The 27,668-nt window shown below is 38.6% G+C and overlaps 1 protein-coding gene across 5 annotated transcripts in view; it reads left to right on the top strand.

Moving 5' to 3' along the window:
- The first annotated feature begins 11,935 nt into the window (after window positions 1-11,935).
- Window positions 11,936-27,668, top strand: part of LOC125231646 (tyrosine-protein phosphatase Lar) — a 771,198-nt gene continuing 755,465 nt past the window's right edge. For all 5 annotated transcript variants that reach the window (XM_048137134.1, XM_048137132.1, XM_048137131.1 and 2 more), the window contains exon 1: window positions 11,936-12,105. The gene's annotated coding sequence lies outside the window, so the exon portion shown is untranslated. The remainder of the gene's footprint in view (window positions 12,106-27,668) is intronic.

Here is a 27,668-nt window from a genome sequence, read left to right as displayed (position 1 = left end):
GCAGTCAGGGTGCTAATGTCGGAGGATACAGTGGCGCCGTCGGGCCCCGAAACTTTGGATAACTTGCTGTCGAAGCACCCTGCTCCATCCCGGCCTTTGTTGTTTCCACCTGAACCAGATAGATCATGTTCGGCGCTTACTGCCACGCCAGAGGAAGTTGCGCAAGCTCTGAGCTCCTTTAATAGTGTATCGGCGGCAGGCTTGGATGGCATTCGTCCATCACACCTGAAAGAACTTATTTCAAGTTCTTCTGGTGAAAACGGCCGTCGCTTACTGGAGTGCTTGACCAGACTGTGTAACTTCCTCCTTAGTGGTCAGTTGAATCCTTTGGTATGTCCGTATATATACGGTGCGTCCTTGTGTGCACTGTCGAAAAAAGATGGCGGCTTAAGGCCTATCGCCGTCGGTAGTGTGTTCCGTCGGTTGACTGCCAAGTTGGGTTGATATGCCGTGCGAGACGAGATGGCTACATATTTGCAACCTTATCAGCTGGGTTTTGGCACCAGGCTCGGTTGCGAGGCTGCCATCCACGCCGTTCGAGCCTTCGCTCTCGATCCAAATAACGCGGACTCCATCATAATTAAGTTGGACATTAAAAACGCTTTCAATTCTTTAGAACGCGACACCCTTTTAACTGAAGTTCGCGAGAAGGTTCCAACCCTCTACCCCTTCTTGCATCAGGTTTATTCGTCCCCTTCCAAGCTTTTTTATAACGGTTCGCCCATTCCTTCCCAGGTAGGGGCTCAACAGGGTGACCCGCTTGGTCCCCTGATCTTTAGTCTGGCTATTCAAAAGGCAGTCTCTGGTTCTCGATCTCCTTTGAATGTCTGGTACCTCGACGACGGCACACTGGGAGGTAGCCCAGAGGAGGTTGAGAGGGATCTGCTTGTGCTCCTTCCACTTTTTCGGGAGTTAGGGCTGGAGGTTAACTCGAATAAATGTGAGTTTTTTCCGTGTGGCGCTAACTCACAGCTTTCCTTCGCCAAGTTTGAAACCTTGCTCCCTGGTCTCACAGAGTTAACTTCAGGGAATTTTTATCTTTTGGGCTCTCCGATTTTTCCCGCAGCCATACCTGAAGCCTTCGAAGTAAGAGAGCAGCTTCTGAGGTCTGCTGGTGAGAAGTTAAAAAAGCTCTCGGGTCACGTCGCACTTACTTTGCTGAGATCCTGTTTCGCCGTGCCGAAGGTGATGTACTTTTTGCGCACTTCCCCAGTCTGGATGCACCCCGGCCACATGGATTCTTTTGACTTTGTGGTGAAAGAGTTAACGGAAGGTATTTTGAATGTGTGTTTGGGTCCAGAACAGTGGGATTTGGCTTCGTTACCAGTACGTAGCGGTGGAATTGGAATACGGCGCGTACGTGATGTGTGTCTTCCGGCCTTCCTGGCGTCGGCGGCGGGAGTGGTGGACCTTGTCACTAGGATTTTATCTTTGAATCGTGACCAGGTCATAATACCTTTCGCTTCCAATGCCTTGTCGGTCTGGGAGGCTCTCAACCCGGGTGCGCAGGTGCCTGAAAAGCCGTTTCTGCAGCGTTTGTGGGACGAGGTAGGCATTAAACGTCTTTTTGCCAGTCTCTTGAACAACGCTTCTGGTGCGGATAGGGCTAGACTGGTGGCGGCTTCGGCACCGGAATCTGGGGCCTGGTTACACGCCCTTCCCTCCCCGAACTTTGGCACCCTCCTCGACAATGACTCGTTGCGGGTGGCCGTTGCTCTTCGTCTCGGCTGCGATGTTTGTCAACCACATCAATGCATTTGCGGCTCGATGGTGGAGAGCAACGGGCACCATGCTTTAAGTTGTCGCAGGTGCGCAGGGAGGTTCCCACGGCACCACGCCTTGAACGATATCATTCGTAGAGCACTGGTGTCGGCCAACGTTCCGTGTGTGCTGGAGCCACCTGGACTTAGCCGGTCGGACGGTAAGAGGCCGGATGGGTTGACTCTGGTGCCATGGGAGAGGGGTAAGTGCCTTTTATGGGACGCCACCTGCGTTAGCACGTTTGCCGCCTCGCACCTCGCTCGCACCGTGCGGACGGCAGGAGGAGCTGCTGAGCAGGCGGCGGACCTAAAAGGGACAAGTACTCGGCCTTATCAAATTATTTATTTGTTCCGGTGGCCGTGGAGACTAGTGGGTGCTGGTGTGCGGAGGCAAAAACCTTCCTCTGGGAGCTGGGGCGTCGTCTGCAGGAGAGGGGTCTCAACCCCCGCTCCGGGTCGTTCTTGGCGCAGAGGTTGTCCATCGCGGTTCAGCGTGGAAACGCGGCAAGTGTGATGGGCACTTTTGCGTCGGGAACGATGCGGGGTGGGTTGTTTGACTAATTTAGGTAGTTTGTTAAGGTTTTTTATTGTTAAGGTTTTTTTTTATTAGTATTATGTTTTAAAACTAGTATTAAATAGTTAAGTATTATACGTGTAATTGAACTGTAAAAAAAAAAAAAAAAATTTGTTAGCACCTTATATAGAGATAATATTACAATATTGTATATTTTACTTACATTTTTGATCTCTTTAGCTTGTACTTAATCATAATGGTTAACGTAAGCATAATAAAATAATATGTTTCTATTTGTAAACAATGTTCATTCACTGGGTTTTACTGTGTTCATTCATTCGATTTTTTGTTCATTTACTAGGTTTTTGGTTATATTTTGATAAATGCTCGTATATCTCAAAAACTTTTAAAGGTAGGTTTTTTTCTTATAAATTTAAAAATGGAACACTTGGAAATTCTTAGGATTCTTTTTTAAATTATTTTTTTTCTAAATAATTTTGGCGGGAATTTTCTGCAACAATGGAGCTTACTCGACGTGATTTTCGTGTTATGATATATTATGACTTTAAAAAAGGTTTAAAACCTCATGAGTGTTTTGAACTTTTAGTTTCGACTTTTGGAGAGTTTGCGTGTTCACGTGCAACTGTTTTTAATTGGTTTTCTAAATTTAAAAGAGGATGGGAGAGCTTTGAAGATGAGGCGAAGACCAAATGGCCGTCAACCGCAGTCACTGAAGAAAATGTACAGGCTGTGGAAAAAAATATTCGTGCGAACCGACGAATTACATATGTAGAGCTCGAGCGTGAACTGGGCATTGGATCAGCAGCATTGCAAACTATAATACATAGTAATCTGTCTCTTCATAAGCGTTGTTCAAGATGGGTGCCGCACAAGCTCACCGACTTACAGAAAGGTCGTCGCGTGGATTGGTGCAAATTTATGATAGATAAATTCCACGCAGGCGAGAAAAAAAACGTATATGATATACTTACAGGTGACGAAACATGGCTATATAACTACGATCCCGAAACAAAGCGACAGTCCACAGTATGGTGTTTTGAAGATGAGCCGACGCCAACAAAATGTCGCCGAACCCGAAGCACACAAAAACAAATGGTTGCCTCATTTTTCTGCAAGACGGGACATATTGCTAAAATAGTGCTAGAAGATCAAAAGACAGTTAATTCAGAATGGTATGTGACAGTTTGTGCCCCAAGAGTACTGTCAGCTTGGTGTGACAAGCGGCCGAAGTCAGGAACCCGGCACCTGCTCTGGCACCACGACAACGCTGCCCCGCACACTTCCGCTAGAACACTTGACTATTTCAGCTCAAAAAACGTGACTATTCTACCCCACCCCCCATATTCCTCTGACCTAGCCCCCTGTGATTTTTACCTTTTTCCTAAAATTAAAGAAAAATTAAAAGGAAAGCGATTTGAGAACAAAGAAGATGCCCTGGCTGCGTATAATTACGAAATTTCTGAGGTGTCTAAAGAAGAGTGGTCATCGGTATTTTCTAAGTGGTTTAGACGGATGGAAAAGTGTATACGTTGATTTAGACTAACACGATTTGCACTCATAATTTTAGAACAAAACGGGACTTAATCGCGTAAACACTTACATTTATATTAGGCCCGACGTTTCGAACATCACATTATGTTCGTGGTCACGGGTAGACGGGTGGTCTACCCGTGAATAAATGTAAGTGTTTACGCGATTAAGTCCCGTTTTGTTCTAAAATTAAAAGTGTATACGTGTTCACGGTGAATACTTCGAAAAAATAGATAGCTGTAATAAAGAATAAAGTATGTAAATCTTGAGTATCTAATTTCTTTTGGCATGACCCTCGTATACAGTTTGGAGATTATTTGTAACTTTAAACTTTAAGGTTTTTTTGTTTCAATAAATAAAAAAAAAGGTGCACCGGGACAATTTTGACTAGGGTGCAATTTGAACTAATCGACATATTTTGCACGTTTTAAACTATTAACTAGACTACTTAGAGTGCCGTGTCCATTGGTAACATACCTATGGAATGCGCGTGCAGACGAAATTGACCCGGTGTACCTTACACACTTGATCACCGGTTTAGTGGTTGTGATCCTGCCTGCTTGGGTTCGAATCCCGGCAAGAACATTATCACATTAGGAATATTTATACTGTAGGTATTCATTGACAGCCATTACACGAGTCTTCTCTGTCCTAACAGGTGCTGTAGCCGAATGGCATTTCTGCGACGCGAAACGAAAACGAAACGCCGCGACAGGTAGTCTGGCTCGTCGCGCCAATACGCAAGAGCGATAGTGATAGATAAGTACGAGCGTTTCGTTTCGTGAGCGTTTGTGCCATTCGGCTACGTACTTAGACTCTATTAAATATTGTACCGCTGTTAGAATCATTATTCGGATTAAGCTGTAAGTGGCCATGTTAACAGAAATAAATAAAGCACTAATATTACTCCGGCCATAAGGTTATGGCCACTAAAACCTTTATTAGCGTATTCTCACTCTCATCGGTGTTTTATGACTTATGATAAAATTTACGAGTTATTTGTTATAACAAGGTGATCAATGTTGAAGTCAATACTGTACGGCAATTGACCTGGTGACTCACCCCCTTATTCATAAACGTTCACTAAAGTTATCAAGCCGATAAAGTTCGTTTTCCCCTCACTAGCTCGGAAACACGTGTTTTGTCCTTTAATAACAGCGGGTAAAAACGCATTTTATCCACTAGTGGGTAAAGTAATTTGACCTTGAATAAAATCAAATGAACTGCTTTAAAATTGATAAAAGTAGGTGAATCTAGTAATAAAGATGATTTACCACCTGTGGAACTACTGGAAGCAGTGATATTTTTTTTTTGCGTTGTAGTTTCCTCGCTATAGTGAGGGGAAAAGTTTTGTGTTACACTCGGGTGCAAATGTATTTTACTTCTCGTGTGTTAAAAAACTCGCAAGTTCAGGATTCTATTCTCGAACCACTCGCTTCGCTCGTGGTTCAACTATAGAATCCTTTCACTTGCTCGTTTTTCAATTCCACACTCGGCGTTAAAATACAACTTTCCCCCTTGTATAACAAATAACTATTGTCCCTTCCCGACGTATTGGTGTGATAGAAAGGGATAAATGAACTTTATCGTCTTGATAACTTTAGTGTACGTTTATGAATAAGGGGGTGTTTATAAGTCAAGAGTTATAAAAAGAACATACATACAAGTATAATACAATGAAGTGTATCTACAGGGCGCTCATCCACACACCTTGCAACCTAAATGGTCGCGCACCGTGCGCGTGCGGTTTCAGAGGAATTTCCTCCCACGAACTCTCCGGCTGTGGAATGAGCTCCCTGCCGATGTATTCCCGATGAACTGCAGTATGGGGTTCTTCAAAAAAGGAGTGTACAAGTTTCTAATGGGTCGGCAGCGCGCATGTGACACCCCCTTGAGTTGCAGGCGTCCATAGGTAACAGTGACCGCTTTCCATCAGGCGGGCCGTATACCTGTTTGCCACCGACGTGGTATAAAAAAAAGTGTAATAATTTACCTTGTATTGGGATAAATGGAAAATAAAGTTTAGTCTGGAGTTCTGGACACTGGGCTGGGGGACATATACCCATTATACCCAATTGCTTCAAAACTGAGTACCTACGCCTGGTTGGAGTAATTTTTTTTTTATATATAAGTATATACTAGTAATACCTAAAACAATAACATGAAAACTAAACTAAACCTATGAATAAAATTAAACCTATAAATAAAAATAAATAACAAACTAAAACTTACCTACAAAAATACCCCTGTTATAAAAAGAAAATCCCTTCTAATAGGTCGGACTGCGGCATGGACCCCATGACGCTGGCGGCGTTTCCTCTTTGTATCGTCAGGAGTTGCAGACGTCTGTAAGCTATGGTGACTGCTGAAGTGCTTACCATAGTGGTAGCATTTAAAACCTTACTCCGATAAAATAGTATCGACATTTGAAGCAGCAAAGCTGTCGGAAATAATGTCGCGCTGCAATAGGGCAGCGCAGGAATGCTGGTAAAGCTGAAGACTAAATTGGAACAGTACACGAATAGGTACTATAATAATAGTACATACTAGTGCGAAGAAAAGGAACTTTGAAACGAGTGGCGATAAATTAAAACACGACCGAAGGAAAGATCCTCGAAAATTGGATCGAAACATGTCGAACGCTATATCGACTTAATACGTGAGTAACCCGCTTAAAATATTTTTAAATACGACCGAAGGGAGTGTTTTAAATCGACACGAGTTACGATTTTCCTTTTCGCACGTGTATCGTACGACGTTTTTCAGTACAGATGAGCCTCCGAAGTTTCGACCTGGCATATAATGAACCACTTCTCGAACTAGTGCGTAAAAAACGACCATCTGTACTCGTAAGTACTGAAAAATTACTTATAATTATACTTATTAAGTGTCAACAGAAGTTCCATTACAGAACATTACATTATCAAGGACCCTTCATTTTGACCCCAAAAATACCTGCAAAATATTAAGAACCCCATACCAATAACAAAGGGAGACAAACAAGGTAAGCCCCTATGAGATATAACAGTCGAAAACATCCATAATTTTACAATAAGGTAAGTTGGGGTGAATTTGGTATTAGTATAGTTGATAAATAGGAGCTCACAAAAAATGCGAGCTTTTATTGAATGAATAATTTCTGCGCTTGTTTTTTTTATCAAATAAGGTGTATTCGGGTAATGCCATTAATCGGATAATTCCGAAATTCAAATGATAATCACCCGTGATTCCATAGTAATAAAGGGTCGCTTTTCGGAATTTACCGTCGGTTTTTGACGTTCGGAATTACCCGAGTATACCTTTTAGGTAATACATTTTTGATTACTTACTATTTTTGACTAATTCCAATAAGGTCTAGTTACCCTTCGGGTTGGAAGGTCAGATGGCAGTCGCTTTCGTAAAAATACGCCATCTTGGGATTAGTTGTCGAAACGGACCCCAGGCTTCCATGAGCCGTGGCAAATGCCGGGATAACGCAAAGAGGATGATGATGAATAAATTTTTGAATCTTTTTTGCAAGTAATCACTTGAGATCCTATATTTTAATGTGGTCTACTTGTAAATTTTTGAACCGGATGTGAAAAACATAATAATTAAGAAAAGGAGCATTCTGTTAAAATGATCCCTATTATGCCATATGGTTTTACAAAATATTATCATTTGAAACGATGTAAATAATGACGCAAGAAAAGACTTCTTTGCTTCCATTGCTTTTTATATATTATGTAGGTACTTAATGTATGATTAAGATAATAATAATCCTCCGTAAGATTCGTCAAAAAGTAAAACAATGTGAAACCCACAACATGCATCGTCAATAAACTAAACCTAAAAGTACTTATATACATAAAAAACCCTACAACTCGAAAACAGTCCCTAAATGGTCGCGCACCGTGCGGTTTCGGAGGAATTTCCTCCCGCGAACGCTTCGGCTGTGGAATGAGTTCCCTGCCAAGGTGTTCCCGATGAACTACAGTACTTATGGGGTTCTTCAAAAAAGGAGTGCATAAGTTTCTAACGCGCATGTGACACCCCTTGAGTTGCAGGCGTCCATAGGTTGCGGTGACCGCTTTCCAACAGGCGGGCCGTATACCTGTTTGCCACCGATGTGGTATAAAAAAAAAAAGTCGCCACCAACAGGCAGCGTGCCCAAAAGGCTGGACGCATTGCCTCGCCGAATGGCGATATTGGTGATGCTCTTAAACAAAGGATACTATAGACTAGACAGCCAAATAAATTATACCACTACCGAACGAGATGGTCACATACAAATTATAATAAGAGTGACAGAGAGCAAAATGTTATTTTTGTCTTTTTTTTTTTATACTACGTCGGTGACAAACAAGTATACGGTCCGCCTGATGGAAAGCGGTCACCGTAACCTATGGACGCCTGCAACTCAAACAGTGTCACATGCGCGTTGCCACCCATTAGAAACTTGTACATTCCCTTTTGCTGTGTTAAGTAAGTACACAGCAAAAAGGAGTGTACAAGTTCCAAGGAGGGTTCGGGTTGCCGACGACTCAAAGGACAATAGACGGAACAAGTTAGTCCCGTAAGTCCTCCCGTCATCAGCACACCGCACCCTCGTTGAGCTCTGGCAGCCTTCTCACCGGCAGGAACACAACACTATGAGTAGGGTCTAGTGCTATTTGGCTGCGGTCTTCTGTAAGGCGGAAGTACTACCCCAGTTGGGCTCTGCTCTAGATTCGAGCGAGACGATATCCGCTGTGCTGTGCCCTACCACACAAAGCGGAATATCATTCGCTATGCCCTACCTCCTACTTAGTCATAGTTTCACTTTTCTGCCGCTGCCACAAACGAGTTTGTGGCAAACAATAAGGACGTGACTTGTCAAGCTTATTATCCGCCCAAATTACGTAGGTTGTTTATAGTAAACTGTCAGCCATTTTTTAAAGTGATTCTTAAATTAGCTCCATTATTCTATATCTGTCCCTTACGGGTGTACGCTTGCGTCAAGTCTATAGTATCCTTCGTCTGAGGTGATGCTTGTTCTCTGAGCAAAATGCTGGCCAGCCCTTTTCCGTCCCGTCACATCCATTAAGTCTAAGTAGTCCGAGATCCACTTGCTAGGAAGTTGGTAGTTTTTTTAGATGACGTCATAACCATGTCATAACTCCGTAAGTGCATCTCTCTCTATAATGAGTGATGATAATGATCTTATAAACACGCTGTCAGGGACCAATGAACGATAACCCAAACACTCACGGTCGTTACCGCGCTCGCGTCACGGGACTCAGACAAAGGGTTAAGAGCATAATATTGCTTACATTAAGCTTTGATGTGATCTCGTTGGCTGTTCGAGTGTGTATTCATTATTGTCGTATAGGAAAGTAATTGTGTTCTCGCATATCTGTCAAAAAATCTTAATAGATACATGGATAACCTAACCACAAAATTAAAATTTTGACAAAACCCCCGACCGCGACATAGTAGACCGATTTTCATGAAACATGGCTAAGAACACTCCCGACTAACAGCTTTCAGACAAAAAAAGCTAAATCAAATTCGGTTCATCCGTTTGGGATCTACGATGCCACAGACAGACACACACACAGACAGACAGACAGACAGACAGACAAACAGACAGACACGTCAAACTTATAACACCCTGTCGTTTTTGCGTCGGGGGTTAAAAACCAGAAAAAAGAAGCGCAAAATATGGCTTGAACGGCTAGTAGATATGAGTTGTACATTGTAATCATCCGATACCATTGTCAGTAAATGGCATGTCTGGCAGCCATGCTTTAAGCACCTGTTTTTTTTTGTCTATGGACACTCTCTCGAAACTCTCAAAACTTTAAACAAGAAGTGTAGCGTTGAAGAAAACTGAGCTGTAATTAAATTCATTTAGTTAAACCATAATACAAGTATTATAAAACATAGTTGTTTCATTAAGATATACCCACAGATACAAGAAAGAAGGAGAATCGGACATGTCGAGCGATTTGTATTGACGAATAAAGTTAATTAATTGAAATACGGTTGTACTCACGTTATTATATCGCTATTGCTGCGACATGTTTCGGGCCAATTCGGAGGCCCCTCTTCAGGCGTATAGGAGTTCACGCGACGGCTAGACTCCGCAAACTTTGCAATAACGTGAGTACAACCGTATTTCAATTAATTATTTGAATATGTCTCACGGAAGTTTAACGTGTACGAATAAAGTTCTTGAACATATCTGTTTCTTTTATCTTTCAATCATGATTTCACTGTATCACACATCTATCCTAATCTGCAGCGTTAATCTAAAGCCCGTAACACATTCGCCATATTTCCCAGTGGCACTATAAAGGCATGAACACACGTCCGCTGGGGATATTACGGATGCACTGCATTCGTGCGTGAGCGACGCGTGCTAGTGTTGAAGATTGAACTTCTTTATTGCAAATACTGCAATAGAAAGAGACGATTTATGATGATTATGATTTGAGCATTTCTTTTTTTTTGCCATCAATTGTCAATTGTACTCAGAATCACGAGTACTTTCAATCTCACTGGGAGACAAAAAGTGTCCCAGAATTCCCATACATTTTTCTTACGTTCCTCTTTTGTTACCCCACACAACATCATGTACGGAAAATGGTAACAAAATAAGAAAAAATCGTATGAGACAATTTTTTTAACTACTAGGATTGAAAAAGCTAGTGATTCTGAGTAGAAATAGCATTTTTTTTTTTCAAAAATATCACATTTCATAAAAGTGGCGAAAAAAAAAAGAAATGCTCATTTATGAGATATGTATCGCATTTTAAGAAAAGGCCACTCGCACTAAAAACGTGATCTTATTACCTAACAGTAGGTTATAAGTTACTGAGATTGTACAGTGCTTTGAATTTCGCGCCTCTTTCGACTGACAGAGTAGGCGAGTCTGAGTATAGTTTTGCACGGTCAACGGACACTTGAGAACGGGCCGTTTAGCGGGTGCTTCCGTTCCAATCTTTTCCGGCCCTTTACCTAAACATTTCTCCGAGAGTTCATAGCGTCTGAGCTCATCTGAAGGTGCCAAGAAACAATACGAACATTACGAACTACTTACACATTCAAATTCGAAAAGTGATCAAATTGCACTCAAATTGCCACAGCAAATTGCATTAGTAGTAGGTAATTTATAAAATCTGTTAATAAGTACCTTCTATAAATATAATGCAATTTGCTGTGGCAATTTGAGTGCAATTTGATCACTTTTCGAATTTGAATGTGTGTTACAAAAGTAGTAGGTAATTTATAAAATCTGTTAATAAGTACCTTCTATAAATATTTTGTACCTCCTATTTAGGTATACTTAAAGTAGGATTATTTTATACACTTAGGCCCCTATCTTGAATATAGTACCTACATATTCTTAAATAGTTTTGTAAAATTGGAGTAAGATAACTTCGGTGTTAGCTATGTGTTAGCGGAAGGCCCTCTGATAAGTACCTATACTGTAGAGGCTCTGCCATGGCTCTGGTTTTGCAATCCTGTATGGCCACTAAGGGAATAATCTTAGACAACTTTTAATTAAAAATAAAATTTTCGTTAAAGTAAGCAGTAAGATTGCCTACACGGATTGAAGAAAAAGATCTTCAGTAAAAGATATCATTACCACAGTCTAAGTAAATAATACCCAATTCGCGCCGTATCTAAACAGAGGCCGTTGACTTGAAAGATATAATATCGGCTATCCCTTTTCCGCGTGCATCTACGCTTCTCCGTAAATCGAAATCAAAGCTCGTCGGGATTGGAGCGGACTGAAGTTGCCGCGTCGCCGCATTCGCTTGAAGTCAGTTGCAAATCCTCGTGCGTTCTGAGTTCACGCTTCATGACGTAATGTGGTTTTGAAACTCAGTTACAAAAACTTGACATGTTATGAGAAAATGCAAATTTATCTCATATAAAATAACTAAATGCTTTTTTTATCTTCACAGCAGGTTCAATATGATATTCTCTAGCTTTAATATCTCAAACTTTCATGCAATCGTTCTCAAACGTGAATTATTACATACGATGTGGTCACCACAGTCCTGAGCTTTCGAACGGGCTGACAGAAAAATATTCACGAGTGATATGTGCGGAACGTACCTGCATATGGCGGACGCTCAGTTTGTGTTTATGTCAATAAGAAACTGATTTTATCATTTGCGCGGGTGTGGATTTAATAATTTATAAATGGTGTTGTGTTAGTGGAACCTGTGAATTGTGTGTGTTGTATGTGATAATGGTTTTTTTCGCTGGACTGTTGGACAATTTCATTTCGGCAGCGTACTTATAAGGGTACGTATTTATGTTTCGCTATATGTTTTAGAAATTACAGTAAATCGTTGAAAGCTTAGTAAAGTTACTGAACTATTGAATATAGGATGCTACGATTATGGTCTATTAAGTAATCTAAATTGTTCAGGTACTGATTAATTCATGGAAGTAGAGATTCCTTGGCCTTAGGTTATCGCAAGCGGTTTGGTCTTTGCGATAAATCGCTGAATTCTTAAGAAATTACCTAGACAGAAGTCGGCAAAACATCATCACAAACAAAAAAATATCATGTTTCGTAGTTTTCGTCTTAATTCTGAAATAAGAAGCATATCTTATTGATAATCAAACTTACATGTCGAACAGATCCTTTGAAGCTAATAAATGAAGTCTAAATGGCTTTCAATCGTGCTTTTAATTTATTTTTTGCGAAATAACCAGGGACTCTTTTGGTTAGAGTGAAAATAATCCATATGTAACACTTAAGAATTTTATTTAACTTGATTAAATGTTTATAATATTGAATAGTAATTGTGGCTATGAAAAGACATTCCAAAATACCTGTTTTAGTCTGAATAATAAAATAAATAACTACCAAGACCTCTCTGAAACACAGTGTGTAAAACATAAAATTCGAATGGAATTTTAGGATTATGTTACATACACTTTATATTTTATTTTGTGCAGTGAATAATACCTTAATATCTAATCTTAGGATGCTGTATAAACAGAACTTCCTCATGACTTAATTTTTAATGAAATTCTTACATGTAAAACTTATTAATTATCTTAAAAATTAAAAACAGACAATCTTTGCACATTGGAAACACAAATATCATTTTCTCATAACATTTCTTTTTTGGGCATTTTGCCCTTTTCAGTACCAATAAAATATATTTTAACAAGGTTCAGAATATTATTTGATCCTAAGATCTTAAATTATATAAAAAAAAGTGGAATTGATTAATCAAAGTTAATAATTTAATTACAATGTATAAAGTGTTTCATGTTGTTATTTGCCACTGCCCCACATAATTTGTCCAAAACAGACTTATAATTGTGTAGCTTAACTTCAAACTTGGGTAAATTGATTCTGCTTTACAGTTGAATATATGAAAAACTATAATATGATCTGAAAGATAATCAACCTTATAGCAGAATGGATTTACCCAGTTTTGAAGTTAAGCGACACAATTATTATTCATCACAAGTTCACATTTGCCTACTAGGTAAAATGAGACCCATCTGTGAGTCCTAAAACACAAGTCATGAGATTTCGGAGTTACGAAAATAAACTAAGTAAGATTATTTACAAAACATACCATGTGAGATGTTATGAGTAAGACACATGTTATGAGTCAGACACCATGTGGTTGTCTGATTTATAATCTTTGTCTCGGACAATGTTTCTTGATGACATGAGAAGTAAAATAATATCTCATTAAATAGGGCACTTGGCTACCATTCAAATCAGGGGGGTAACCATGACATGCTAATGCCGTTCAGTTTAGGTTGAGAGAGAGGGACGGAGCTATGTAACTGCTATAGCTGTGTCCCTTTCTCTCAACCTAAACTGAACGTCTTTAGTACATCATGGTAACCCCCCAGATCCTTTTTATGAACAGGCAAGACAATTTGTTACTATCAAATGTTACAAGATTTCCCACTCTGCCAATCTTTGTTGGTCTCGGAAATAGTTCTCCATAAAATAGGTGTCTTAATCGAGATTCTAACCCAGGACTATGGCTTAGCAGGTAGGGTCACTATCTGCTAGGTCAGATCTGTCATCAATAATTTATGTAAGGTGCATTAGGGTAATTTCGAACGTCATCTAATTTTGAAAGTCACACAAAAAACAACATTATTTCCATTATATCAAGATTTCCCTTTTGAAATTACCCAAGCTTTTCTGTGATTCAAAATTACCCTGATGTACCTTATGTTATATTAAAAGAATTGATGTATGCAATGTGATATCATTTCATATGTTTACTGTTTACACAACATTACAATAATCAATACACTGTGATATTATACAATGCTTATAGATAGCTCATAGTTTATAACAATGAGTTTACATGATAAAATTGGCTGTGACAGACGGACAGACAAACGCACAAGTGATTCTATGTGTTCCGTTTTTCCTTTTTGAGGTACGGAACCCTAGAAACATCAGATTAATACTCTTTCCATCATGTCACAAATTCACAATAATTCCAGTTCTTTGATGCTTTTTACTTATCAAAAAATAATTTTAAAGACTGAAAAAAGTAAAACGAAAATGAGAAACAATTTATTGATTACACAGATTGTACCTACATAGAAACCAAACAAGACTATTTAAGTAATATAAAATACTTGTGTCAGAAGTCTCCGCTCTTCCATTAAATTGCAAGGAATCAAGTTAACCAAATGAGTAATTCAATTTAAAGCACCCAGCTTCCAAGAGTATTTAATCCTCTTATTAAAGTCCTTTCATATTAGGATTTAAATACATTCATACTTGGATCCTTGATGTGTTGACTATTCAGTCAAAAACACTTTTTTTGAATTACCAGTCACAAAACTCACAAATTAGACACCAACATTAATATTTAAGCTGTTTTCCAGTCACTAAAATGTCAGTATGATTGTGGTCTAATCTGCCTAATCAATATAACCTTTGTATTAATGTGAACAAGTAAATTGAATTAGTAATTGAAGTGATTAGTAAATTGGATGATTACTGTTGTTTTAGTAAGGTCAAAATGGGTAAATGTATCTGGCCTTATCTGTTTGTTTGTTTGATTGTTTAAACATTGATGAGTATTTATATTTTATTTTAAGTTCATGCATTTCCATATCCATACAAGTAACAAGTAGCTGATGTATGTACTGTTAACCAATTGGAACCCTAGGCCACTCTACAACCATGTCAAAATGACAAACAGTAAGAGATGTCTTACAATCTGATTTATAATGTCAATATGACATAGTTCTACAGTGTGCTAGGGTTCCAATTGGTTGAATGTACTTGGAACAAATGCTTATCAATGTGTTGAGGGATCAAAAGAGTCCAAAGAGAGCTAGCCATACTTACTCTTGCTGACCTTTCTGGGATAAAAAAAAAACCTGTATTTTATCCATGATTCTTCCTGAATATTAATTTATTTTTCTACTGTAGCAGATAATTCAACTTGGAACAGAGTGAAGAATAGAAAATAGGAATAGCAGGATAGAAACGAAGTTTAGAAGATAGGGTGCCAGCCTTTGATTACCGAGTTAAGAAAATTTCAAAAATATGTAAAAGTTGGATATCAAAATACACATTTTCTGTCAAGATATGTTTATGTTACATTTTTATATTAAAGGATAAATGGAAAAGGATTGCATAACAATGGATTAGCAGTGAATTTTTTCAGTTCCTCCTTTAGTATAAAAATTAGGAAACTCATTAATTCATGTTCATTAGGTGTTAAGTAGGCATGTCAAGAACCGGTAATACCAATTTCCAGTACTGATTTTGATTCACTTTTAATAAAATTTTAGATGAACTTTATTGAAGCTGAACATGTTTATTAGGTTTTACAAATTATCTAAGATCAATGTAGGTAACTTGTACTGTAAATAAATGTAACTTTGAAACCACGCCTCTTTTCGTTGTGGTTAGTGAAAGCGCAAACTTGTCAGTGAACATAATACGAGTAATGTAAAAAATAGCAAAAAGAACCTACAATAAAAATTAATCAGTGTATTATCACCACCACCACGGCCCAATGTCAAGGCTAGCCCGTTTCCTAGCAGCCAAACTTATCTGTATTGACTTTTACTTTGGTTTGACTAAAAAGTCCGTTTGATAATGATTTTGATTAGGTTGTTTGAAGCAGTCTAAATTGTCATAATTTTATTGGTTATTGGTTAAATTAACTTGACTTCGTAATCTTCGTATACCAGCCATTTAAATAATAGTACATTGTGCAACAAGGGGAGGAAGTTGAGTATTACTAACGAGAGTAAGTTAAATCGCGACGGCTTGCCGGAGCGATTTAAAGACTCGAGTTAGTAATATTCATACTCCCCGAGTTACACAAAATGTTTTTCATCACACTCGCAATGTAAAAAATATGTAAATAGATGTAAAAAAGTTAAGTACGGTACAAGAAATTTCATTATTCCCTTGGGAGAACGATTTTTCTATAACTCACGCTCCGCCTGCGTGCAATAGCACATTTAAAGTGCGGGTGTGATGAAAAAATGGTTAGGTGACTGATGGATCTTGTGGACATAGTTATATTAGACCCTAAAAGCTGAGTATGAAAATAAACAAATAAACAGTGATTTTACCAGAAATTATGCGGAGTTACTTTTTTATATGATTTTGTAGGCAGGCAAATTAGCAAGCAGTAATAAAATAACAATGCATAATAAGATTAATAAACACTAGGCAGTCTTAATAATGAGAAAATAGTACATTACGGTACAAGTGCGTAAAAAAAGAAGTTCGAAACGAGTCGCGATAAATTAAAACACGAAATTTTCTTTTCGCACGTGTGTCGTACATCATTTACCAGTACAGATGGTCCTCCGAAGTTTCGACCTGGCAAGAAATGAAACCACTTCTCGCACTAGAGCGTAAAAAAACACCGCATGTACTGAAATTTTCAACTTACTAATTCCTATCTGTAATTCATTCTACAACTATTTCTATAACATTGCCTATCTTCAATCAAACATTTCAATAAATAGCTTTAGTCATTTAAATCTAATTAAAGTGCTTTTTCGTTAAATCTTTTTTACCCTTTATTTACCTGTTGGATGTTAAACGAAGGGCGTAAGGGCAATACCCTGCCATTACCTTTTCGGGGGCAATTATTGTGATTAAATAATATAGAGAAAGAATTCTCTTTATTGTAAAGGATTTAACGTAATCTGCTATTAAAATAAGTATCATTCATGTGAGTAGGGAAGTTTGTAAAACTGTGATATGAAGTATTTATAGAATTATGCCTTGCCCAAAAAAAGAGTATATTGTTTTCAGCGTTCGTGGTTTTACGTATGTAAGATGATCAGTCACCGGCATAAATAAGTGATGATTCCTGTACCTTGTCACTTCAACGTCGTGTTTGAAATGTCATACGAAATTGTCAAACGATTAACAGCGACAAGGTACAGAAATCATCACTTATTTTTGCCGGTGACTGTTTATTTTCTATTTAATATAAACTGAAGAGTAGTAGTTAGTAAGGTAGTGCATTCGTCATTTTCGTCAGTAGTCGTCTTTGATGATACGAGTTGTTTGCCTTGCTCTTATTCCGATTTTTTTATACCTACCTCCTACCTCTATAAGGTAACGGCAAGGCGTGAAATTCCTGTAGAGATTGACAACAAATAAGTTTAGGCAATAGTGCCATATCGTCACTACTTTTAAAAAATCTCGTATCTCACGCTGTTCCTCAAAGTTAAAACGCAGTAAGTCTATATGCATTCCATACATACTTACTACAAATTTCTTTTCATTGACAGACGAAGATACAAGTTTTTTTAAAAGTAGTGAGTTAGAGGTGTGCGCCGGTGGCTAAATCGTCGGCGGCGGCGTCCGGGCCAAAAATGGCCGGCGGCGTCGGCGTAATCGGCGTGATCGGCGTAATAATTAAAAACATGTAATATTTTAAAAAAAAAACGGCATTTCTATAACCGGCGTTACAAAGTACATAAATAAACTTTTTATCATGAGTCCTGTGACACAATTTCATGTTCTAATGAAGATTTTTTATGTAGCCTAATATGTGGCCCACTGCTGGGCAAAGGCCTGTCCTTTTTATCGCCACTCATTACAGTTTGCTGTCCGCTCCCGCCAGTCATTATAAAAATGCGTCGAGGTCGTCCTTTTATCTCTTTTTTGGTCTTTCCCGGCTTGGCTGCGGTAGCACGGTAACCATTCGTTGCTACTTTGGACTACCGATCCGGGTATCTATCGCATTAACATATGGAAAATTAATCAGTGCTGACATTGCTGCACGACGCAAAAAACAAAACCAGTTTTCTGAATCAACTATCTGCATCCAACCCAAATTTGTATGCCGAGAGCTATATGCTGGACATTCGTTTCCACCATAGTTGTGTGTAAACCTCTTTTTTTTTCTCGACACTCATCAATTGACTGCGCACAATGGAATTCCTGTGGTTGTGCTGACGATGTGTGTTCCTCGGGTTCCTCCGATTATTATTGGGGGGTATTGTGGGCCTTTCCGCGTCACGCCGACCAGCAGTGATCTATTGTGACGGCTCTTTGTGATTAAAAAACCTTACTCATGCATGTTGAATCCAGGAAGTTCCAGATTTTTTTGGACTGTAAGGTCTTGTACCTCATAGGATTGCAGTGCTCCACCGATGCTAAGACCTCTTTACCAGCTTCCAACTAAAGGTCCTCATAAAGAAAGTGTACCTTGCAGATTCATGGTAATTTAGAAAATGAATTATTTAATGGAAGCCAACAATGATAAAAAAATATTTTGAGCTATCAACGGATAATTATTAGGGTTATCAGTGTTTTTTCCTATCCCGTGTTCATTTACGTGTGTTATTTAACTCACTGTTTATATCAAAGTATACGTATGATTTTTATATAAGAAACACCTCCTAAGACCCCGCGTACTAGTACAAGTAGGTAAAAATTAAATTCGAGTTTTGAACTTCGAATATGAAAGAAAGTTCCAAAATCAAAATTGAAAAAAAATGGTCTGGGACTTACGAGGTTCCATTCAAGGTCAGGCCAAATTCACGCCGGAAACACGCCGCCACCGCCGATTTTTGGCAAAAGCCGTTGCTGATCAATTTTTAATCGGCACACACCTCTACAGGATGAATAACATAGAACAAGCCAAAAATTAGGAATTATTTTCACGTCAATCTCACGCCGATTTCACGCCGGTGAAATGATCGGCGGCGTCGGCGTGGCAAAAATGACCGGCGGCGTACGCCACGCCGGTCGGCGCACACCTCTAGTAGTGACGATATATACCTATACAGTGGAAACTGGATAAGTGGCACCTGGGTAAGTGGAAAACCTCTTTAAGTGGACCTAAGTTCTCGGTCCCGGTCCCTTAACAACGAATTACCTCTATAAGTGGAATTTTGGGACCTCTATAAGTGGAATCCATTTTTTCGGAAATTTCTTATTTTTACCTCTGCAACTGGAAGTAGTCGTCTCCGCAACCTCTATGAGTGGAAAATTGGTTTATGTTTTAGCTATATATTTTGGATGAGATTACACATTGTTCAGTTTGGTTTTAGCTGCGTTGCGGTGCCGTGCTGTTATTAGATAAGCAATGCCTAAGCACACAATCAAGTGTTTATCTCTTCGGGATAAATTTAAAAAATCGATTTTTTTCATTAAAGTACAATCGGTATATTGATTTATTTAACCATACTGGTTTCTTGCATAAATCAATATTAGAAGTGGTTTTGTTTAAATATAAGTTACTTCATAACAAAGGAAAGATATTGTTTTTGTAGAACAGTACTGTGGATTATTTTGATTGCTTTTAGAAGTCAGGATTAAACCTATTTTTTGTTAATTTATATCTACATGTATGTATGTATGTCTCGACATGTAAAGGCGGGGTGTCGCTACTCTTGAGAAAGGTTCTCGAAATTGAACCGAAACATGTCGAACGCTATATCGACTTAATACGTGAGTAACCCGCTTAAAATATTTTTAAATATCTACATGTATATTAAATAAAAGATATATTTAGTTTTCCCGACTTAGCGCCTGCTCTAATAGCATGTAAAGTCAGCTGCGGAGAAAAGTAGACCCCCTTACATAGAAATTTGTATGGCAGGGGGTCTCCTTTTCTCTGCAGCTGACTGTACGTGACCTCTATAAGCGACATTACTAGCATCGACATCCTCTATTAGCGAGAGCCTCTATAAGTGAGAAGACGTTTTATTTGAACCTGGTTAATTGGAAAACTGGATAAATGGAAAACCTGGATAAGCGGAACAAAACAGCCGGTCCCTTGCGATTCCACTTATCCAGTTTTCACTGTAATATGAACTATATCCGCGACTTTGTGACACGTGTAATTCTATGATTTGAAGGCTATTGGTAGCTGTGAACCTAAACGCGATCATTTGTCACCTTGTTGTGTTACTCACGGGACATGTTCATATAAAATATTAGACAGCTTAAATGGGGACTTTGACATGTTGGAACATTATCAGCTAATGCTGAAAATGATAAAAATGTGATACAAAGTAAAGTAATAAGGTTGTATAAAACTCATTACAATAAATTTAAAAGTGGAAAATGTCTGCCTTCGGTGAGACTTGAACTCACGGCCTCTGGATCGATACTCCAGCGCTCTGCCAACTGAGCCACCAAGACTTCAAGCAAGCCAGCGAAATTTTCCACTACTAAGGTCAATGGGACCCGTAACGACATCTACCGTAAGAGTGTCAAACTTCTTAAACGGCAACCGGAGTTCCAAGTCATATTGGAAATTCACCAGTTACGATGCGCTAACCATGCTAAAATTTTTTTCGATCCAGAGGCCGTGAGTTCAAGTCTCACCCAAGGTAGACATTTTCCACTTTTAAATTTATTCTAAGCCTAGTGGCATCGATTGCAGACGTTTCTGCTAATCAGAAGTTAAAACTCATTACAATGTCACGATTTATCTGTGTTGCACATGCACTGTGTACAGTCGGCACCAACAATGGATGAATGTATATATGTGCAAAAGTGTTATAACGCGCTCAGGCGACTCATATAAATCAACTCTCCGGTGCTTATCCTATGAACCTCATTTAAAACTAAAAACGATTAAAAAAATTTAATCTGGAAACCATACTTAAGTACCTACAATTGGAAACAGCTTTTGTAATATAGGATAAAGTAACCAATCAAAATAAATTAAATTATAAACGCACAAATAAAGTTAAGAGTATATTATCTAAGGTTAGCTGGAAGAGATCCCTTATAGGGATAAGTTCGCCTTTGTACCTCTGTTCCTGTAAACTGTATGTATATGAATCTGTTGTACACAATAAAGTGATTACTACTACTACTATTATGAATTATAAAGATATCATAAAGAAATAAATAAAATAATTTGCTTGCCCTTCACCCCAAGTACTTGGTAGTCGGTGCAGCATATCTTTTTCTTTCATATTTTACCAATATGACATTTTAATATTTTTTTTTTGTTCACACTACTTTTTTCCATTTTTATTTGTAATTTTAATTTTATTATTTCTTTTGTAACGATCGTTATACGAATAGTAATATAAGCTGAAATGTAAATTTTAATTGTGTGAAATTTGTATAAACGAGATAAATAAACTAAACTAAACTAAACTATCTCTATCGGACGTCATCTCATAAAGATATGAATATGGTTAAAAATTAACCCATGCGCATCCTAGTTAAGAGCGCTTTCAAAAAATCTGCTTGCTCGCATTTCGACGCCGGCGGCGCTGTCGTGCGCCTGTGTGCAGACGCACACTATAACCAGAAGCATAACGATTGTAGCCTGCGGTACAGACATAGCGTGCGATCCTCTTCGAACCAACCTTACGTGCGACTAGAGCGAAAGGGATAGCATTCATGGTCGGTACCGCCACGCCGTCAGTGGCGTTGCGGACTAACCATTATTGATACTTGCGTAAAAACACCACCATATATATTACATATTTGCATACATGATTTCGTGCATAAATACTTGACCTTTTAGTTTAATTATTAAACTTATCACAGTTTTTTTTATTAAAACGTGTGTAGCCTTGGAAGAAATAAATTAAAAAACTTTTATAATATAATAAATTGTGTATATAATATTGTCTTCTGTCACCGCGATAGTTACTCATGAAATAAATTTATGGAATCAGATTATATCGCGTATAATGAATATAATCCGTTTTCTTAGTTTTATTTTATTTTGTATATGATATGTTTTCTAGGTTCTTTTCGGTGAAGGAAAACATCGTGAGGAAACCGGACTTATTCCAATAAGGTCTAGTTTACCCTTTGGGTTGAAAGGTCAGATGGCAGTCGCTTTCGTAAAAACTAGTGCCTACGCCAAATCTTGGGATTAGTTGTCAAAGTGGACCGCAGGCTCCCATGAGCCGTGGCAAATGCCGGGATAACGCAAGGAAGATGATGATGTTTTCTAGGTACATATACAGAGTGGGGCCTGTAAAAAAGGCGAAGAATTGAACTCTAGGCTATTCTCCTTAAGCCGTTTTCACACTATCCGATCCGATATCGGATGTCGGAAGCATTTCAATAGAAAAAATCCAAGATGGCGATGGGATATCGGTCCGACATCCGATATTGGATCGGATAATGTGAAAACGCACTTATACTGATCAACATTTGTTCGGCGACTTTTAAAAATAACTTGTATTTTGATTTTTATCACCCTTGAAAGTTTTTTCTAAGAGGTAATGTATTGCGAATTCTGTTAAGTCTAAAGTGTGACAGACAACGTCAATGACAACAATAATGGCGTACATTGAAGCTAATATTTATTTTGTATGAAAAATTAAAAATTTAAAGACTTCATAATTTTTAAAAGTCACTGAATAAATGTTGATCAGTATAAGGAGAATAGCCTACAGTTCAATTCTTCGCCTTTGTTACAGGCCCCACTCTGTATATAATGGAACTAAGATCGGTTTTCTTTAATTTTAAGTAGTTTTTTTATATTTAAAATGTAAGAGTTTTGAATGATTCACGGTTATTTTCATTAGACTTATATTCACGGTCTATATCCCGGTCAATATAAGTTTAATATTTAAAATGTGTTTTTAGGGTTTCGTAGTCAACTAGGAACCCTTATAGTTTCGCCATGTCTGTCTGTCTGTCCCTCCGTCCGTCCGTCCGTCCGCGGATAATCTCAGTGACCGTTAGAACTAGAGAGCTGAAATTTGGTACCAATATGTATATCAGTCACGCCGACAAAGTGCAAAAATAAAAAGCGGAAAAAAGTTTTTATTAGGGTACCCCCCTACACGTAAAGTAGGGAGTGATTTTTTTTTTCATTTCAACCCTAACGTATGATTTATTGTTGGATAGGTATTTAAAAATGAATTACTGAAATCGTTTTTTGATAATATTAATATTTTCGCGAATAATCGCTCCTAAAGAAAAAAAAGTGTCCTCCCCCCTAACTTTTTAACCATATATTAAAAAAATATTTAAAAATCACAAAAGTAGAACTTTATAAACTTTCTAGGAAAACTGTTTTGAACTTGATAGGTTCTGTAGTTTTTGAAAAATATGGAAAACTACGGAAGAGCCGAGCGGCTATTTACCAACGCGGCTTTAAAAACCGGCCGAGAGCGTGTCGGGCCACGCTCAGTGTAGGCACTGAGCGTGACCCGACACGCTCTCGGCCGGTTTTTAAATATTATGTTGTTTTAATTGCATGGAGCACAGGAAGGTCCACATCTATGTATTGGTTTTTTGTAAGGAAATACAACTCTACGCTACGCCTACCTGCTTTAGTTGACTGTTGACACACTGAGACAGTGGATGCGCCAGAGTATAAAAGAGTAATTACCATCTCTTGTCAAAGATCTTGTTGAGACGAATCAAACGAGCCCAAACACAGAAGAGTTTCAAGACCTGGTTGTTGAATACTCTTGACTACCTTCCGGCTTCACCATCAGATCCTGGGTACCATCTCTTGTCAAAGATCTTGTTGAGACGAACCAAACGAGCCCAAACACGGAGTGGTTTCAAGACCTGGTTGATGAATTCTCTTGACTACCTTCCAGCTTCATCATCAGATCCTGGGTACCATCTCTTGTCAAAGATCTTGTTGAGACGAACCAAACGAGCCCAAACACGAAATGGTTTCAAGACCTGGTTGATGAGAACTCATGACTACCTTCCGGCTTCATCATCAGATCCTGGGTACCATCACCTCTTGTCAAAGATCTTGTTGAGGCAAATCAACCGAGCCCAAACACGAAATGGTTTCAAGACCTGGTTGATGAGAACTCATGACTACCTTCCGGCTTCATCATCAGATCCTGGGTACCATCACCTCTTGTCAAAGATCTTGTTGAGGCGAATCAAACGAGCCCAAACACGAAATGGTTTCAAGACCTGGTTGATGAGAACTCATGACTACCATCTGACTTCATCATCAGATCCTGAGTACCATCTATTGTCAAAGATTTTGTTGAGACGAGTCAGTAACCTCAAATGATATTCAATAATAAATAATACTTACTAAAAATATTAGTCAAGTTAATTAGTTAGTTACCAAAGTCGTCAACCCAAGGATCAAAGTTTTCGGTCGCAGTATACATGCAACAGTACAGCCAAACACGCACACAAGTGCGGTTTTGGACACGGCGGGTGCCGCACACAATGACAAAATAACTTCGCGATCGTCGAGCCGCGTGCGGAGCGGACTAACATACGTCCTGCCTCTACAAGCTCTGCCGCGGTACTGACATCGCAAGCGCGAGTAACCGGTAATAAGGAGGCATTTTTAAAAAATCGTCAAAAATATTAAATTGCAATTAATAGAAAACTTTTGCATAAAATCTGTTTGAGTAAGCGTTGCAGATTATTTTTATATTAAAACTACTTCAAAAACACGTAAGTTTTCGAAGAAATTGACACTTATTCTGAGGTGATTTCTGAAACAAATTGGATTCATCATATCCTCATTTACTCTATTCTAAAGCCTTATAACAAAGAAGTAGTCTCAGATGATTGTAGTACAGGATATACATAATACAAATTTACCACTTGAAGCATTCAAAACTATCCAAATTTTACAAATTAGACGGACTAAGTCAGCACTTTTCGCGGGTTTTCCTAAACATGCACCAGAAAAAAAATCATAATTCATTAAGTGAGTTAGTTTTTAAAAATCCAGTCTCACAACATGTAAGTTAAGAAGATGTCCTAATCGAATCTTGAACTTAATAAGTCTTTTAGATGACGGAAAGTGTAGCATTTTGCCGACTAAAACTATCAATTTTACATTATTACGACGTTTTCGTTGAATGCCCTCTTAATAAAATTTATTCAACTGTAATAGTACATTGTGCAACAAGGGGAGGAAGTTGAATATTACCAACGAGAGTAAGTTAAATCGCGACGGCTTGCCGGAGCGATTTAAAGACTCGAGGTAGTAATATTCATACTCCCCGAGTTACACACAATGTTTTTCATCACACTCGCAATGTAAAAAATATGTAAAAAGATGTAAAAAAGTTAAGTACGCTACAAGAAATTTCGTTATTCCCTTGGGAGAACGATTTTTCTATAACTCACGCTCCGCCTGCGTGCAATAGCACATTTAAAGTACGGGTGTGATGAAAAGAGATTTAATAGTAAATAGGCCTTTTTTTTTTTTTCAAAGTTGTCCACCCCACTTTGTAACATGGGTATTTTTTACGCGATTAATACTCAGAATCGCGAAGTCTTTCGATCCTGATAGGAGAAAAAAAATGCCCCAAGATTTCCATACATTTTTTCGAACCTTCCATTCCATTACCACCATACAAAATGTATGAAAATATGGTAACGGAATGGGAAAAACCTTGGGACACTTTTTTTCTCCTAAATTGAAAGAGTTCGCGATTCTGAGTGGAATCCACATAAAAATTTCCAAATCCAAAAAAAGTGGGGTGGACAACTTTGAAAAAAATGGCCCAAATGGTGACATTATTTAAACAAATATAATTTACCTATTGTATAAAACAGAAGCTTGAAACTCCCTCGATTCCAAGGCGCGCCTTGGCTCCGCCCCGCTGATGTAAATCGCACATACGGGCCCAATTTCGCTCACCATACAAGATAAGAAAGTACTAAGCGTGCGTTACTTTTACTTCAAAACGGTTGTCCCTATAAGGAGTGAACAACCTTTAAGGCTCTGTTGTTCCTTACCATTTGTGAATTGTCCTTATGACCTGAGATAAAAGATTTGTGTCGGAAAAAAGCGCCTTGTATTCGCTAGCTAGTTGGGTGGGCGACATGATCGCTCACTTCTGTGTGCCTGCAGTGTGTGTGCTTCTGTGTGATAACTGATAACCCAGGACCGGAATACGTGTCCCGCGGCTGGGGGGACGGTGCGTAACGCATTCCCCACTCCGACAAAAAAAAAGGGCCGGGATACGTGACGAACTAAGAGGTAGGTCAATAAGTAAGTAGGCAACTAAACTTTCCGGATGAATACCAAGCCCAAAATACTCAAAATAGTGGTAAGTATTTGTTGACCTGAATACATACCTGATAAACATTGCCATAAGTATACGTTTTGACATTATCCGATCCGATATCGGATGTCGGACCGATATCCTATACTTTAAAGGCGCTGTCTTTGATTTTTGCCTTTGACATCCGACATAGTATCGAATAATGTGAAAACGCTCTTAGGATGAAATTTGCACGTACCGAATAAACTGTTCAAATGTCCTTATGCTTAAGCCAAAATGTGCTATCTTTTACCGGCATATATATGATAGATAGATAGGTAATTTTCACATTAACATTTCATAAAATTCACTAATAGTATACACAGTCTTGTCTTGCTTAGTAATAGTTCTTTCTCTTGAGCACGAAACACTGTGTGAAGTGAACCTACTCCTATTTTTGAAATTTTAATGAGCTTTGCTTAGGAGTTATCCCCAAACAAAACTTAATTTAATCCTTTAAGGGTAATTACGCTCGGGTCCGAAACCACATAGTTTATGACAAGCATGATAGATGTACGTCACTTCACCGTAAAGTTAACCCTTAACCGCCAATTATTTCCCGTCCTAACTACGAGCTTTAAAAAGTTTTTAGGATATTTTTAGAGTAGGCATCTGCTTCTAGGTAGGTATTTACTTCTAAATGGTGAACCCTAATAAATGGTTGCGTACTGACGGTTTAAGAGGAATTTCCACACGCGGACGCTTAAGCTCCCTGCCGAGGTTTTCTCGAACGTTTTCCGTTGAACCCCTTCAAAAAATGAGTTTAACACATTTTGAAAGAATAGGCAATGGTGCGTAACACCGGAATTGCAGTCCAACATGGAAGTTCTCAAAATACAGACATGCTTCTCTGTCAGTCTAATTAAAGAGAAAGATGCCTGCAATTTCCGTTCTAGGTCTGACGTCATGCCTTATAATAGGTACAGAATAGCATCCCGGACGGAACTGGAAAAGTCACGTTGCGTATACAGCGGCCTTAATTCCTGCATTGTCGAACAACGCGAGGATGCGTTTCCACAGTTCCATTTGCACTTTAATCTATTCTCAACCCAGTTCTTTTCCGCGCTTGCCCTGTGTTCTGATTGGTGGAGCGAGAAGTGGTGAGCCTGACCCAGTGTTAGTGCGTTTTCACATTATCCGATCGGATGTCGGAAGGATTTCAAAGGCAATAATCAAAGATGGCGGCTTAAATGTTTGGGATATCGGTCCTACATCCGATATCGGATCGGTTAATGTGAAAACGCACTTACGTGATGGACACGTAAGAAAAACGCGAAAATGAAGGTAGGTTATTGCCAAAATTACCCAAAAATATTTTGGAAATAGTAGATTGATGGGTTAGGTAAGTAGGTTAGGTTACTAATTACTATATGAATAGATAC

This window comes from Leguminivora glycinivorella, chromosome 12 (genome assembly GCF_023078275.1).
Source record: "Leguminivora glycinivorella isolate SPB_JAAS2020 chromosome 12, LegGlyc_1.1, whole genome shotgun sequence".
NCBI lineage: Eukaryota > Metazoa > Arthropoda > Insecta > Lepidoptera > Tortricidae > Leguminivora > Leguminivora glycinivorella.
This window is presented reverse-complemented; position numbering and strand designations above follow the sequence as displayed.